The sequence below is a fragment of the Scyliorhinus canicula genome, chromosome 9 (assembly GCF_902713615.1).
Source record: "Scyliorhinus canicula chromosome 9, sScyCan1.1, whole genome shotgun sequence".
In the NCBI taxonomy this organism is placed as follows: domain Eukaryota; kingdom Metazoa; phylum Chordata; class Chondrichthyes; order Carcharhiniformes; family Scyliorhinidae; genus Scyliorhinus; species Scyliorhinus canicula.
The window spans coordinates 120292951-120307245 of NC_052154.1; positions in this window are offsets into that span (position 1 = coordinate 120292951).

The window sequence follows — 14295 nt, forward strand, 5'->3', positions numbered from 1 at the left end:
ACACAATCTCCCGCTACTGTCCTTAATCGGACCTACCCTCGCTCTAGTCATTCTCATATTTCTCACATATGTGTAAAAGGCCTTGGGGTTTTCCTTGATCCTACCCGCCAAAGATTTTTCATTCCCTCTCTTAGCTCTCCTAATCCCTTTCTTCAGTTCCCTCCTGGCTATCTTGTATCCCTCCAGCGCCCTGTCTGAACCTTGTTTCTTCAGCCTTACATAAGTCTCCTTCTTCCTCTTAACAAGACATTCAACCTCTCTTGTCAACCATGGTTCCCTCACTCGACCATCTCTTCCCTGCCTGACAGGGACATACCATTGTGGATCACATCCTCATATCTTCCTGGAGGTGTACAGGGGATACAGGATTATACTCATGAAGGAAATTAGGAGGGCAAAAAGATGGCATGAGGTAGCTTTGGCTGAGAGGATTAAGGTGAATCCAAAGGGATTCTTAAAGTATATGTTTCTTAAATGTATTTTATTACAAACATGCATCAAAACAGGTTACACCAAATAAACACCCCGGGAAACACACTTCCCAGCAATCAACCGTACAGTCTGTACAGATTGTTTCCCCTTTTCAGCCCACTCCCCCCGTGACCAGCAGCTCCTCAAACACAGTCACAAACATCCCCACCTTTTCTCAAACCCCTTGCAATGCCTTTAACTCATACTTTATCTTCTCCAACCGCAGGAAGTTGTACAGGTTACCAAACAAGCCACTACCCCCTATGGCGATGTCAGTAAAATTCGCTGCCATGCAATCAGAGAGGCGAAGGTCACAACATCGGCCTTCTTCTTCTCCATGAGATCTGGCTCCTCTGAAACCCCAAAATGTCTCCTTGATCTTCACCACCCGCTCGCCTCCCTGCTCCCCCAGCCACTTGTATATATCCCCAATTCTTCCCTCCCCTTCCACATCCGGAAGCAGCAGTCGCTCCAGCAGGGTGTGTCTCGGCAACAAAAGGAACCTAGGGAACCCCCTCCAAACCTTTCGTGCAAAGTCCCTAACCTGCAGATACCTGAACTCACTTCCCCTCGGCAGCTCTACCCTCTCCCTTAGCTCCTCCAGACTGGCAAACCCTTCCTCCAAATACAGATCCCTCATCTTGACCAGCCCCACTTCCCTCCACCTAATGTATACACTATCCATCCCCCCCGGCTGAAACTCATGATTCTCGCACAGCGGCGTTAGCACCGACATTCCTTCCACCCTAAAATGCTTCCTCAACTGATTCCATAACTTCACCGTGGACTTCACCACTGGGTTCCTTGAATACCTACTCAGAGGCATTGGCAACGCTGCCGTCAACATAGCCCTCAAACTGGATTCCTGACAAGATGCCTCCTCCATCCTAACCCATTCTACCCCTTCTACTTCCCAACACCGCCGCACCTTGTCCACATTCGCCACCCAATAATAATGAAGCAACTTCATCAATGCCAACCCCCCCCCCCCCCCCCCCCCCCCCCCCGCCCCCCCCTGCTGCCGCTGCCTCTGTTCTTTAAGTATATTAAAGGAAAAGGAATAATTAGAGAGTATAGGACCCCTCAAGGACCAAAGTGGTCACGTACGGATGGAACTGTGGGAGATGGGCGAGGTTCTCAATGAATATTTCTCCTCTGTGTTTACCATGGAGAAAGACATAAAGGCTTGGGAACCTGGGAAGGTTAGTGTCGATATATTGGGGACAGTTCACATTACAGTAGAGGAGGTGATGGACATATTAAAATGTATGAAGGTTGATAAATCTCATGGCCCTAACCAGGTACATCCAAAAACAGTGTGTGAGGCGAGAAAATAAATTGCGGGAGCCCTGGCTGAGATTTTTGCATCATGGTTAGCCACAGGTGAGGCACCAGAAGACTGGAGGGTAGCAAATGTTGTGCCCTTATTATGAAGGGCTGCAAAGAAAAACCTGGGAATTATAGGTAATCTGTGGTGGGTCAGTTACTGGAGAGGATTCTGAGGGATAAGATATACAGGCATTTGGAAAGACAGGTGTGATTAGAAGTAATAAGCACAGCTTTATGCATGTTAGAGTTCTTTGATGAAGTGACCAGGAAGGCTGATGAGGGCAGGGCGGTAGACTTAGTCTATGTGGACGTGTTGGACTTTAACCTGGTTTTGTAAGACTTTTTAATGTGGACCTCAGTAAGGCCTTTGATAAAGTTCCACATGATAGGCTTCTCTGAAAGGTTACATCACATGGAATCCAGGGAGAGCTGGCAAATTGGATAAAATATTGGCTTGATGGTCAGACGCAGAGTGTAATGGTGGAAGAATGCTTGTCGGACTAGAGGCCTGTGACTAGTGGTGTGCCTCAGGGGTCAGTGCTGGGCCCATTGCTATTTGTTATCTGTATCAACGATTTGGTTGAGAATGTACAAGGCATGATCAGTAGGTTTGCAGATGACACTAAAATAGGTGGTATTGTAGAGAGTGAGGAAGGTTATCAAAAATTGCAGCAGAATCTTGATCAGCTAGGAAAATGGGCCAAGAAATGGCAAATGGAGTTCAATACAGGTAAGTATGAGATGTTGCATTTTGCAAAGTCAAATCAAGGTAGGACTTCCCCAGCGAATGGTAGGACTTCAGGAGGTATCATGGAACAGAGGGACCTTGGCATTCAGGTGCATGGATCTCTAAAGGTGGAGTCACAGGTAGATATGGGCAGTGAAGAAGGCTTTTGGCATGCTGACAGGGCATTGAATATAGAAGTTGGGAAATTGTGTTGAAATTGTACAGGACGTTGGTGAGGCCGCACCTGGAGTATTGTGTTCAGTTTTGGTCGCCTTGCATAGGAAAGCTGCTATTAAACTGGAGAGAGTGCAGAAGAGATTTACAAGGATGTTGCCAGGAGTTACAGAGAGAGATGTTTTCTTTGGAATGTAGGAGACTGAGGAATGATCCTATCAAGGAGTATAAGATCATGAGAGGAATGGAAAGGGTGACTGCACTCAGTCTTTTTCCCAGGGTTGGGGAATCGAGAACTAGAGGGCATAGGCTTACATTAAGAGGGGAAAGAATTAATGGGAACCTGAGGAGCAACTTTTTTTACACAGAGGGTGGTACATATCCAAAGTCCAAAGACGTGCAGGTTAGGTAGATTGGCCATGCTAAATTGCCCTTTGTGTCCAAAAAGGTTAGGAGGAGTTATTGGGTTATGGGGATAGGGTGGAAGTGAGGGCTTAAGTGGGTCGGTGCAGACTCGATGGGCCGAATGGTCTCCTTCTGCACCGTATGTTCTATGTTCTATATGTGGAATGAGCTGCCGGAGGAAGTGATTGAGGCAGGGACATTGACAATATTTTGAAAGCACTTGGACAGATACATGGATAGATGTCTTGAAAATTGTTGTTTGCGACTTTAAAGATTTCCAGTCAATTTAGTTCAATTCGCTGCACCAGCCCCTTCCCATCAGGCTTGATCTGTACCCCATTATGACAATTAAAGACAGCGGGGCTTCTTGTTCTTTGTTAGCTACTGGCATACAGGTGGTCCCAAGGATTTTTAGGGCTTTCCCCATATATGCCAACAGCTTGGCCATTGCGCTACCGAAATTCATGGTCTGAGCAGCTTCTCAAATATGACTGAATGTCTACTCCCCCACACCCAAAACCAATGCTCTGGTATCAACTTCCATTTTTCCAAGGGTCTTCCAATCACTTGCAGAATTATTTCGCTTGGGGCTGTCTTATTTACTTTGACGATGTTCGGGGCGGGGGGACGTTTCACACTCCTCATCAGTGGTGTCGTGGATTGCAGCTTTCTTTTTCAATCAACCAATAAATAATCAATCAAAGTGTGTGTTAATGGTGCCATTCAGGACTGAAGAGTGCTAATAGTTCAGCACTCAACTGCCTGAGGCCGTGGGTAATCGCAGGAGAACGAGATGGATTTGCTGTGCTGATGAATGATGTCGATGAGATTTATAGACCTTCTCTCCACCCCATTCATGTCACAGTGAGTTCCTGATCTCAGCCATGCTGTGATGGGCGGGCAGGATGACAGAGAGTATTCAAGTGCATCCTGCAACAGTTATAGATTAGAAGCAATAGAGATCTAGCAGTAGGTCACAACCCCATTCACTGAATGGCAGACGGAATGTACATAGTGCAAGGCTGAATCTACAATGGGAAAAAGGAAGAAACAAACATCAATCCCTTGTTTAAGCATTTAGCATTTGTAAAGCCGGATGAGATAGAAACAATACTGAGCACATTAAACATACAGCTTTGTACTCTGTTGCTACCCTTAAATAATATATTGTGTAATACTGAATAGATTATTGAGTCCTCTGACATGCATGCTAGGCTTCTCAGATTACAGGAACTAATTCAAATCACACTATCACTCTGTAACCTTTAAGGAAAATTCCTAGCATGAATGAACTTTATAATTACTGGGTGAATGATGGCAAAACTGGTGTAACTGGTAAAATATCATCTTGTAGCTTTAAGTTTCCAACGTGCATTATATGTTTTATTACGACAATTCCAATATCCTTGCCCTAACCCTTCAATTTTCATGAACAGTCCAGGAGTACACCATGGGCTGGATTCTCCATTTTGGAGACTAAGTCCCCACGTCAGCGTGAAAATGGTGGTCTTTTACACCAGTAAAATGGCGTAAAACAGCCACCCATTCCCCATTTTGCTGGGGGGATCAGGGAGGCAGCGTAGAGCTCATAGCTCTAGCTGCTGATACGTCCCTGAGCACTTCCAGTTCAGAGGCTGCGCATGAGCATGGCAGCGACCTGCAGTGGCCTTGCCGTGCTTCATGGTGGACTCAGCCCGTGGGCCCAGACCGCAAAAGTAGTGCTTCCTTCGGCCACTCGCGCGCCCCAGACCGCCCGTCCACAGTGCTCCCAGCCCCGAATGAAGCCTCCACCCTGCCTGCGGATCGGCCTTCCCCTGACTGTGGCGGCCCTGGATTGTGTCCGCACCCGCCACGCGAGGTTCCCAGATGGTGTGAGCACACATAACCCACGCCGTCAGGAACGCTGTCGGTCGGGGACAGAGCATCGCGGGGTGGGCAGCCTGAGGCTGTGGATAATCAGCGCTGCGTACTCCGAGAGTACACTGCTTTTCAGGGGGCGGAGAATACAAAAACTACCGCCGCTCATGATATTGGCGTCAAAACGGAGTCTCCGTCCCGTCGCTGAACGCGATTTCAGCGTCGGGGAGCGGAGAATCCAGCCCCATGTTATTCATTGCTTCTTCAATGTTCCAAAAGGAATGATTGTCCTCCTGTACATCACCAAAATGGCCACTCATCATATCTGAGTCTTGTCAGTCAGTGTTCATTCAACCTTTGGGTCATGATAGTCAGGCATGATGCTATTAGCAAAGAACAAAGAAAAGTACAGCACAAGAACAGGCCCTGCAGCCCTTCAGGCCTGCGTCGACTATGCTGCCCGTCTAAAGTAAAATCTTCTACTCTTCCGGGGTCTGTATCCCTCTATTCCCATCCTATTCATGTATTTGTCAAGTTGCCCCTTAAACGTCACTACCATCCCTGCTTCCACCACCTCCTCCGGCAACGAGTTCCAGGCACCCAGTACCCTCTGTGTAAAAAACTTGCCTCGTACATCTCTAAACCTTGTCCCTCGCACCTTAAACGTATGCCCCCTAGTCATTGACCCCTCTACCCTGGAAAAAAGTCTCTGACTATCCACTCTGTCTATGCCCCTCATAATTTTGTCGACCGCCATCAGGTCGTCCCTCAACCTCCTTCGTGCCAGTGAAAACAAACCAAGTTTATTAAACCTCTCCTCATAGCTAATGCCCTCCATACCAGGTAACATCCTGGTAAATCTCTTCTGCACCCTCCACTTCCTTCTGATAGTGTGGCGACCAGAATTGAACACTATACTCCAAGTGTGGCCTAACTAAGGTTCTATACAGCTACAACATGACCTGCCAATTTTTATACTCAATGCCCCCGCCAATGAAGGCAAGCATGCCGTTTGCCTTCTTGACTACCTCCTCCACCTGTGTTGCCCCTTTTAGTGACCTGTGGATCTGTACACCTAGATCTCTCTGACTATCATGATGTGGTGATGCCGGCGTTGGACTGGGGTGAGCACAGTAAGACGTCTTACAACACCAGGTTAAAGTCCAACATGTTTGTTTCAAACACTAGCTTTCGGAGCACTGCTCCTTCCTCAGGTGAATGAGGAAGGAATTCACCTGAGGAAGGAGCAGTGCTCCGAAAGCTAGTGTTTGAAACAAACATGTTGGACTTTAACCTGGTGTTGTAAGACTTCTTACTGTGATCTCTGACTATCTATACTCTTGAGGGTTCTACCATTCACTGTATATTCCCTACCTGTATTAGACCTTCCAAAATGCATTACCTCACATTTGTCCAGATTAAACTCTATCTGCCATCTCTCCGCCCAAGTCTCCAAATGATCTAAATCCTGCTGGATCCTCTGACAGTCCTCATCGCTATCCGCAATTCCACCAACCTTTGTGTCATCTGCAAACTTACTAATCAGACCGTTTACATTTTCCTCTAAATCATTTATATATACTACAAACAGCAAAGGTCCTAGCACTGAACCCTGTGGAACACTACTAGTCACAGCCCTCCAATAAGAAAAGCACTCTTCCATTGCTACTCTCTGCCTTCTATGACCTAGCCAGTTCTGTATCCACCTTGCCAGCTCACCCCTGATCCCGTGTGACTTCACCTTTTGTACCAGTCTACCATGAGGGACCTTGTCAAAGGCCTTACTGAAGTCCATATAGACAACATCCACTGCCCTACCTGCATCAATCATCTTTGTGACCTCCTCGAAAAACTCTATCAAGTTAGTGAGACATGACCTCCCCTTCACAAAACCGTGCTGCCTCTCGCTAATACGTCCATTTGCTTCCAAATGGGATTAGATCCTGTCTCAAATAATTCTCTCCAGTAATTTCCCTACCATCGACGTAAGGTTTACCGGCCTGTAGTTCCCTGGATTATCCTTGCTACCCTTCCTGAACAATGGAACAACATTGGCTCTTCTCCAGTCCTCCGGGACATCACCTGAAGACAGTGAGGATCCAAAGATTTCTGTCAAGGCCTCAGCAAATTCCTCTCTTGCCTCCTTCAGTATTCTTGGGTAGATCCCATCAGGTCCTGGGGACTTATCCGCCTTAATATTTTTCAAGACACCCAACACCTCATCTTTTGGGATCTCAATGTGACACAGGCTATCTACACACCCTTCTCCAGACTCAACATCCACCAATTTCTTCTCTTTGGTGAATACCGATGCAAAGTATTCATTTAGTACCTCGCCCATTTCTTCTGGCTCCACACATACATTCCCTCCCCTGTCCTTCAGTGAGCCAACCCTTTCTCTGGCTACCCTCTTGCTTTTTATGTACATGTGAAAAGCCTTGGATTTTCCTTAACCCTATTTGCCAATGAATTTTCGTGACCCTTTTTAGCTCTCCTGAGTCCTTGCTGAAGTTCCTTCCGACTTTCCTTATATTCCACACAGGCTTCGTCTGTTCCCAGCCTTCTAGCCCTGACAAATACCTACTTTTTTTTTGAGAGGCCTACAATATCTCTCATTATCCAAGGTTCCCGAAATTTGCCATATTTATCCTTCTTCCTCAGAGGAACATGCCGATCCTGAATTCCTTTCAACTGACATTTAAAAGCCTCCCACATATCAGATATTGATTTACCCTCAAACATCCACCCCCAATCTAGATTCTTCAGTTCCCTCCTAATATTGTTATAATTAGCCTTCCCCCAATTTAGCACATTCACCCTAGGACCACTCTTATCCTTGTCCACCAGCACTTTAAAACTTACTGAATTGTGGTCACTGTTCCCAAAATGCTCCCCAACTGAAACTTCTACCACCTGGCTGGGTTCATTCCCCAATACCAGGTCCAGTATAGCCCCTTCCCTAGTTGGACTATCTACATATTGTTTTAAGAAGCCTGCCTGCTTGCTCCTTACAAACTCTGCCCCGTCCAAGCCCCGAGCACTAAGTGAATCCCAGTCAATATTGGGGAATTTGGGGCGGCATGTAACGCAGTGGATAGCACTGGGACTGCAGCGCTGCGGACCCTGGATCGAATCCCGGCCCTGGGTCACCATCCGTGTGGAGTTTGCACATTCTCTCCATTTCTGCGTGGATTTCACCTCCACAATCCAAAGATGTGTAGGTTAGATGGATTGGCCTCGCTAAATTGCCCCTTAATTGAAAAAAAAAGAATTGGGTATTCTAAATTTATTTTTTTTAAATATTGGGGAAGTTAAAATCTCCTATCACAACAACCCTGTTGCTTTTACCCTTTTCCAAAATCTGTCTCCCTATCTGTTCCTCCATGATCAACACGTAGAACAGCAATAACCTTTCAGCCCTTTGGACCTGTTTCCGATTCAATAAAACCAGGGCTGTCCTGCACCTCCACCCTGTTTACTTGACTTTGTGACATCTTCTTCAAAACCCTTTACCTGATGAAAATCTACCCGTCACGGTCCTGATGGAAATATATACTTTTTAAATTTAGAGTACCCAATTCATTTTTTCCAATTAAGGGGATAATGTGCAAACGCCACACGGACAGTGACCCAGAGCCGGGATCAAACCTGGGACCTTGGCGCCGTGAGGCAACAGGGCTAACCCAGTGCATCACCGGGCTGCCCATTTGATGGAAATATTTTTGAGCATTTGAATATATTTGCTGGTGGCACTGAGTAACAATCTGGAGTAGGAGCGAAGACAATTATATTTTTCTCCCTTAGCTCAGAGAAACTGAGGCAAAATAAACCTTTGCTTACTACTGTTCCAGCTAAGATCAGTTAAGCCAGTGTGTGGACATAACATCACTTTTTTATTAGTGTATTGAGCAAGAAAGGTGTGCTGGGTTGAAAGATATGAAGATGATGGTTTCAGAGAACATAGAGCATTTAACAGTACAGCACAGGCTCTTCAGCCCACGATGTTGTGCCGACCATTTATCCTAATCTAAGATCAACCTAACCTACTCCCTTTCAATTTGCTGCTGTCCATGTGCTTGTCTAAGAGTCGCTTAAATGTCCCTAATGACTCTGATTCCACCAGCTCTGCTGGCAGCGCATTACGCACACCCATCACTCTCTGTGTAAAGAACCTACCTCTGACATCTCCCCTATACCTTCCTCCAATCACCTTAAAATTATGTCCCCCTCATCACAGTCATTTCCACCCTGGGGAAAAGTCTCTGGCTATCCACTCTATCCATGCCTCTCATCGCCTTCTATCAAGTCACCTCTCTGCCTTCTTCACTCCAGTGAGAAAAGCCCAAGCTCCCTCAACCTTTCTTCATAAGACATGCCCTCCAGTCCAGGCAGCATCCTGGTAAATCTCCTCTGTACCCTCTCCAAAGCATTCACATCCTTCCTATAATGGGCGACCAGAACTGGACACAATATTCCAAGTGTGTTCTAACTAGAGTTTTATAAAGCTGCAGCTAAACCTCACGGCTCTTAAACTCAATCCTCCTGTTACTGAAAGCCAACACACCATACGCCTCCTTACCACCCCTATCAACCTGGGTGGCATCTTTGAGGGATCTATGTATGTGCACCCCAAGATCCCTCTGTTCCTCCACACTTCTAAGAATCCTGCCTTTAACCCTGTATTCAGCATTCAAATTTGACCTTCCAAAATGAATCACTTCATATTTATCAAGGTTGAACTCCATCTGCTACTTCTCAGCCCAGCTCTGCATCCTGTCAATGTCCTGTTGTAACCTGCAACAACCCTCAACACTATCTACAACTCCACCAACCTTCGTGTAATCGGCAAACTTACTAACCCACCCTTCCACTTCCTCATCCAAGTCATTTATAAAAACCACAAAGAGCAGAGGTCCCAGAACAGATCCTTGCGGGACACCACTGGTGACCGATCTCCAGGCGGAATACTTTCCATCCACTACCACTCGCTGTCTTCTTTCGGCCAGCCAATTCTGTATCCAGACAGCCAAATTTCCCTGTATCCAATGCCCCCTAACTTTCTGAATGAGCCTACCATGGGGAACCTTATCAAATGCCTTACTGAAATCTATATACACCACATCTACTGCCCGACCTTCATCAATGTGTCTCATCACATCCTCAAAGAATTCAATGAGGCTTGTGAGGCATGACCTGCCCCTCACAAAGCCCTGCTGACTATCTTCAATCAAACTATGTTTTTCTAAATAATCATAAATCCTATCTCTCAGAATCCTTTTCAATATTTTGCTCACCTCAGGCGTAAGACTGATAGGTCCGTAATTCCCAGAGATTTCCCTATTCCCTTTCTTGAATAGGGGAACAACATTTGCCTCCCTCCAATTATCCGGCACCACTCCAGTGGAGAGTGAGGACGTAAAGATCATCGCCAACGGTGCAGCAATCTCCTCTCTCGCTTCCCGTAGTAACCTTGGGTATATCCCGTCAGGCCCAGGGGACTTATCTATCCTGATGCTTTTCAAAATTTCCAGCACGTCCTCCTTCTTAATATCAACCTGTTTGAGTATATTAACCTGGTTCACACATTCTCATGGGCAACAAGGTCCCTCTCTATAGTGAATACTGAAGCAAAGTATTTATTTAGGGCCTCCCCCATCTCTTCAGACTCTAGGCACAAGTTACCTCCACTATCCCTGATTGGCCCTACTCTCACTCTGATCATCCTCTTATTTCTCACCTAAGTGTAGAACGCCTTGGGGTTTTCCCTAATTCTTCCCACCAGGGCTTTTTCATGCCCCCTTCTAGCTCTCCTCCGTCCATTTTTGAGTTCCTTTATGGCTACCTTGTAATCCTCTAGAGCCGAGTCAGATCCTTGCTTCCTCAACCTTACGTAAGCTTCCTTCTTCCTCTTGACTAGAAACTCCACTTCTCTTGCCATCCAAGGCTCCTTCCCCTTACCATTCCTTCCTCGTCATAGTGGGACAAAACTATTTAACACTCACAGCAAATTCTCCTTAAACAATCCCCACATTACAGTTGTGCATTTCCCCAAGAACAATTGTTCCTACTTTATGCTCCTCAGCTCCTGTCTAAAAGCAGTATAATTTCTCCTCCCCCAATTAAATACCTTCCCATACTGTGTGTTCCTATCTCTCTCCATGGCTATGGTAAAGGTCAAGGAGTTGTGGTCACTGTCACCGAAATGCTCTCCCACCGAGACATCTAAAACCTAGTCTGGTTTGTTGCCGAGCACCAAGCCCAATATGGCTTCCCCCCTAGTCGGCCTATCTACATATTGAGTCTAAATCTTTCCTGTACACACCTGACAAAATCTGCTCCATCCAAACTTGGGTGGGGGTTCATACATTTTTATTTTCTCAGAGTCATGTGCCAGTGGCCCATGATTAAAAATTGTGATTTGAACTGAGATTATAGGATTTACCAATTTTACAAGAAAATTGACTTCCTACATAGTCCAGTGTCGTTCAAAATGAGAATTTGTATCTTTATCAGATTAACCAGTTCATTTTTACTTTTAGTTTGAATATCAAAGATAAAACACTGTCTACCCAACCCAAGTGACATCAACTAGATCCAAAGATCTAGGGCGGGATTATCCCCTACCTGTCGGGGCGGGAGTGTCCCGGCTCCGAGGAGTTGCGTGAACCACTCCGGCGTCAGGCTGCCCTAAAGGTGCGGAATCCTGCGCACCTTCAGGGGCTAGGCTGGCCCCGGAGTGGTTTGTGCTGCGCCAGCCGGCGGGGAAGGGATTGGCGCCACGCCAACCAGCGCTGAAGGGCCTCTGCCGGTTGGTGCAAGTTGGCGCATGCACGGCAGCGCCAGCATGTTCTGGCGTCATCCCAGCGTATGCGCAGGGGGGGATCTTCTCAGCGTCGGCCATCACAGAGGGCCACAGCAGCCGACGCGGAGGAATAGAGTGTCCCCATGGCACAGGCCCGCCCGCGGATTGGTGGGCCCCGATCGTGGGCCAGCCTTTGTGAGGGCACCGCCCGGGGCCAGATCCTCCCGCGTCCCCCCCCCCCCCCCCCGAGGACCCCGGAAGCTGCCCGCGCCGCCAGGTCCCGCCAGTTAGTACCTACTCTAATTTACGCCGGCGGGACCAGCTGAAAACGGGCAGCCACTCGGCCCATCGCCGGCCGGAGAATCATCGGGGGGGGGGGGGGGGGGGGGGGGGGGCGCTGCCAGCAACCGCCAAGCGGCAAGGCCCGATTCCCGCCCCCGACAAATCCCCGGTGCCGGAGAATTCGGCAGCCGGCGGGGGCAGGATTCACACCGCCCCCCCCGGCGATTCTCCGACCCGGAGGGGGGTTGGAGAATCCCGCCCCTATTTCCTGGGTCACAAATCTCTGTGAGGGCTACATCTTCAGGGTAACTTCTAAACAAAGAAATCACAAAAATAATCTAGATTTAGGCTTTATAAACTGGATATTTTATATAAGGTAAGAGCGCACAGCAACATGCATGTATAAGAGCAGGGAGGTTATGAGAGAATTGTATAAAACGCCCTTTAGGCCACAGCTAGAGTACTGTGTGCAGTTCTGGTTGCCACACTATAGGAAGGATACTTTTGTACTAGAGAGGGGGCAGAGGAGATTCACCTGTATATTTTCTGGGCTGGAGCGTTTCAGCTTGGAAGAGAGGCTGGCTAGGCTGCGGTTGTTTTCCTTAGAGCAGAAAAGGCTGAAGGAGGACATGATCGAGGTGCAATAAATTATGAGAGACATAGATAGGCTGGATCAGAAGGAACTTTTCTCCTTAAGAGAGGGGCAATAACCGGGGGCATAGATTTAAGGATAAGAGCAGGAGATTTAGGGGGAATTTGAGGAAATACTTTTTCACACAGAGGATGGTGGGAATCTGAAACTCATTGTCTGAAAGGGTGGGTAGAGGCTGGAACACTCAAAATTGAAGAAGCATAGCGTTGAGGGTTTGGAACCAGTATAGGCAACACTTTGGACTGGAAGGCATGTCTTTATGCTCACGTTGAAAAAGTCTTTGGTATCTTATTAGATTCAGCTGCCAACATAGCTAACCAATGCAGAGCAGCAATGAATATTGCAAATAGCATGCTGAACTACATAGCTAAAATGGTCAATTATGGGGAAGGGGAGGTTATAATCTAACTACTTAATGATGTGGTCAGATCTAGCCTCAAGTACAATGTCCAGTGTGCGTCCCAAAGAGACAAAGGAGACATTAAAGCATTGAGAAAAATCTAGTGAATTAAGTGTGAAAGGTTTGGGCTTTATATAAAAAGGACTTGAGAAGCTCTGGCATTTCAGGCTGGAAATATGAATTTGAAAGTAGCATTATATAGATATGTAAGATTGTTGAGAGAATGAAAAGCTAAATCCAGAACATTCCTTTAAATTAAATAAAGACAAACAGTGATATGTTCAAACAAACAAAATTTAACACTACAGCCCAAAGTTCCTTCACAAGGAAGTAATTAACACATGGAACACATGTGGAGACAAGGGTCATAAAGTTATTTACAAAATAATGACATACTGGTATGGGGTGGGCTGTCAGATGTCTCCAGATAAATGAATTAAGACGGGCCTCATGTCCTTCCTCATCTATAATTACTTGGTGCTTTTGCACTATCTTGAACAAGAAATGCTGACTATGGTGAGCTGTAGGAAAATAACACAATATTGATGGTCATTTGATTTGCCAACCAGCACAAGGGCTTTTTGGTTTCAGTTAGGTGCCTTGTGATACGTTGAAATTTATATTGTAAAAGAGCCATCTTTATACGCTCTTTATACGCCCAAAGATCTGTTGAGTGCTAGATTTGCAGTCGCGTTTAGAACAATTTTTCAGACAATAACTGACATTTGTTGTTTCCATCTGGATGAATAAAGAGTGGTTAGCCTCAACTGAAGGGCTAATACCACAAGAAGCCCAATGGGCTGAATAGTTTTCTCCTGTAGCCTAACTTCCATAATTCTATAATAAAAATTCCTTACATGACCCGATACCAAGATTTTGAAAATGAAAACGGTACCAAATCAGCTACTGTAGGTGTGCCTACACCTCAGGAGCTGCAGCAATACAAAAAGGCAGCTCACCGCCACCTTCTCATGGGCAAGTAGGGTTGGGCAATAAATGCTGGCCTAGCCAACGACACCCACATCCTGTAAATTAATTTTAAAAAATTAAATAACAGTACATTGAGAAAACTCTGTCTCATTATAAGAACTCTGTTGTGTATGGAATTTCCCTTTATACCTGATGCAGATAGACGAGCATAATACATATTGTTTCTGTCATGTTATTCACCCTAGAGTAACACGGACTGCAACACG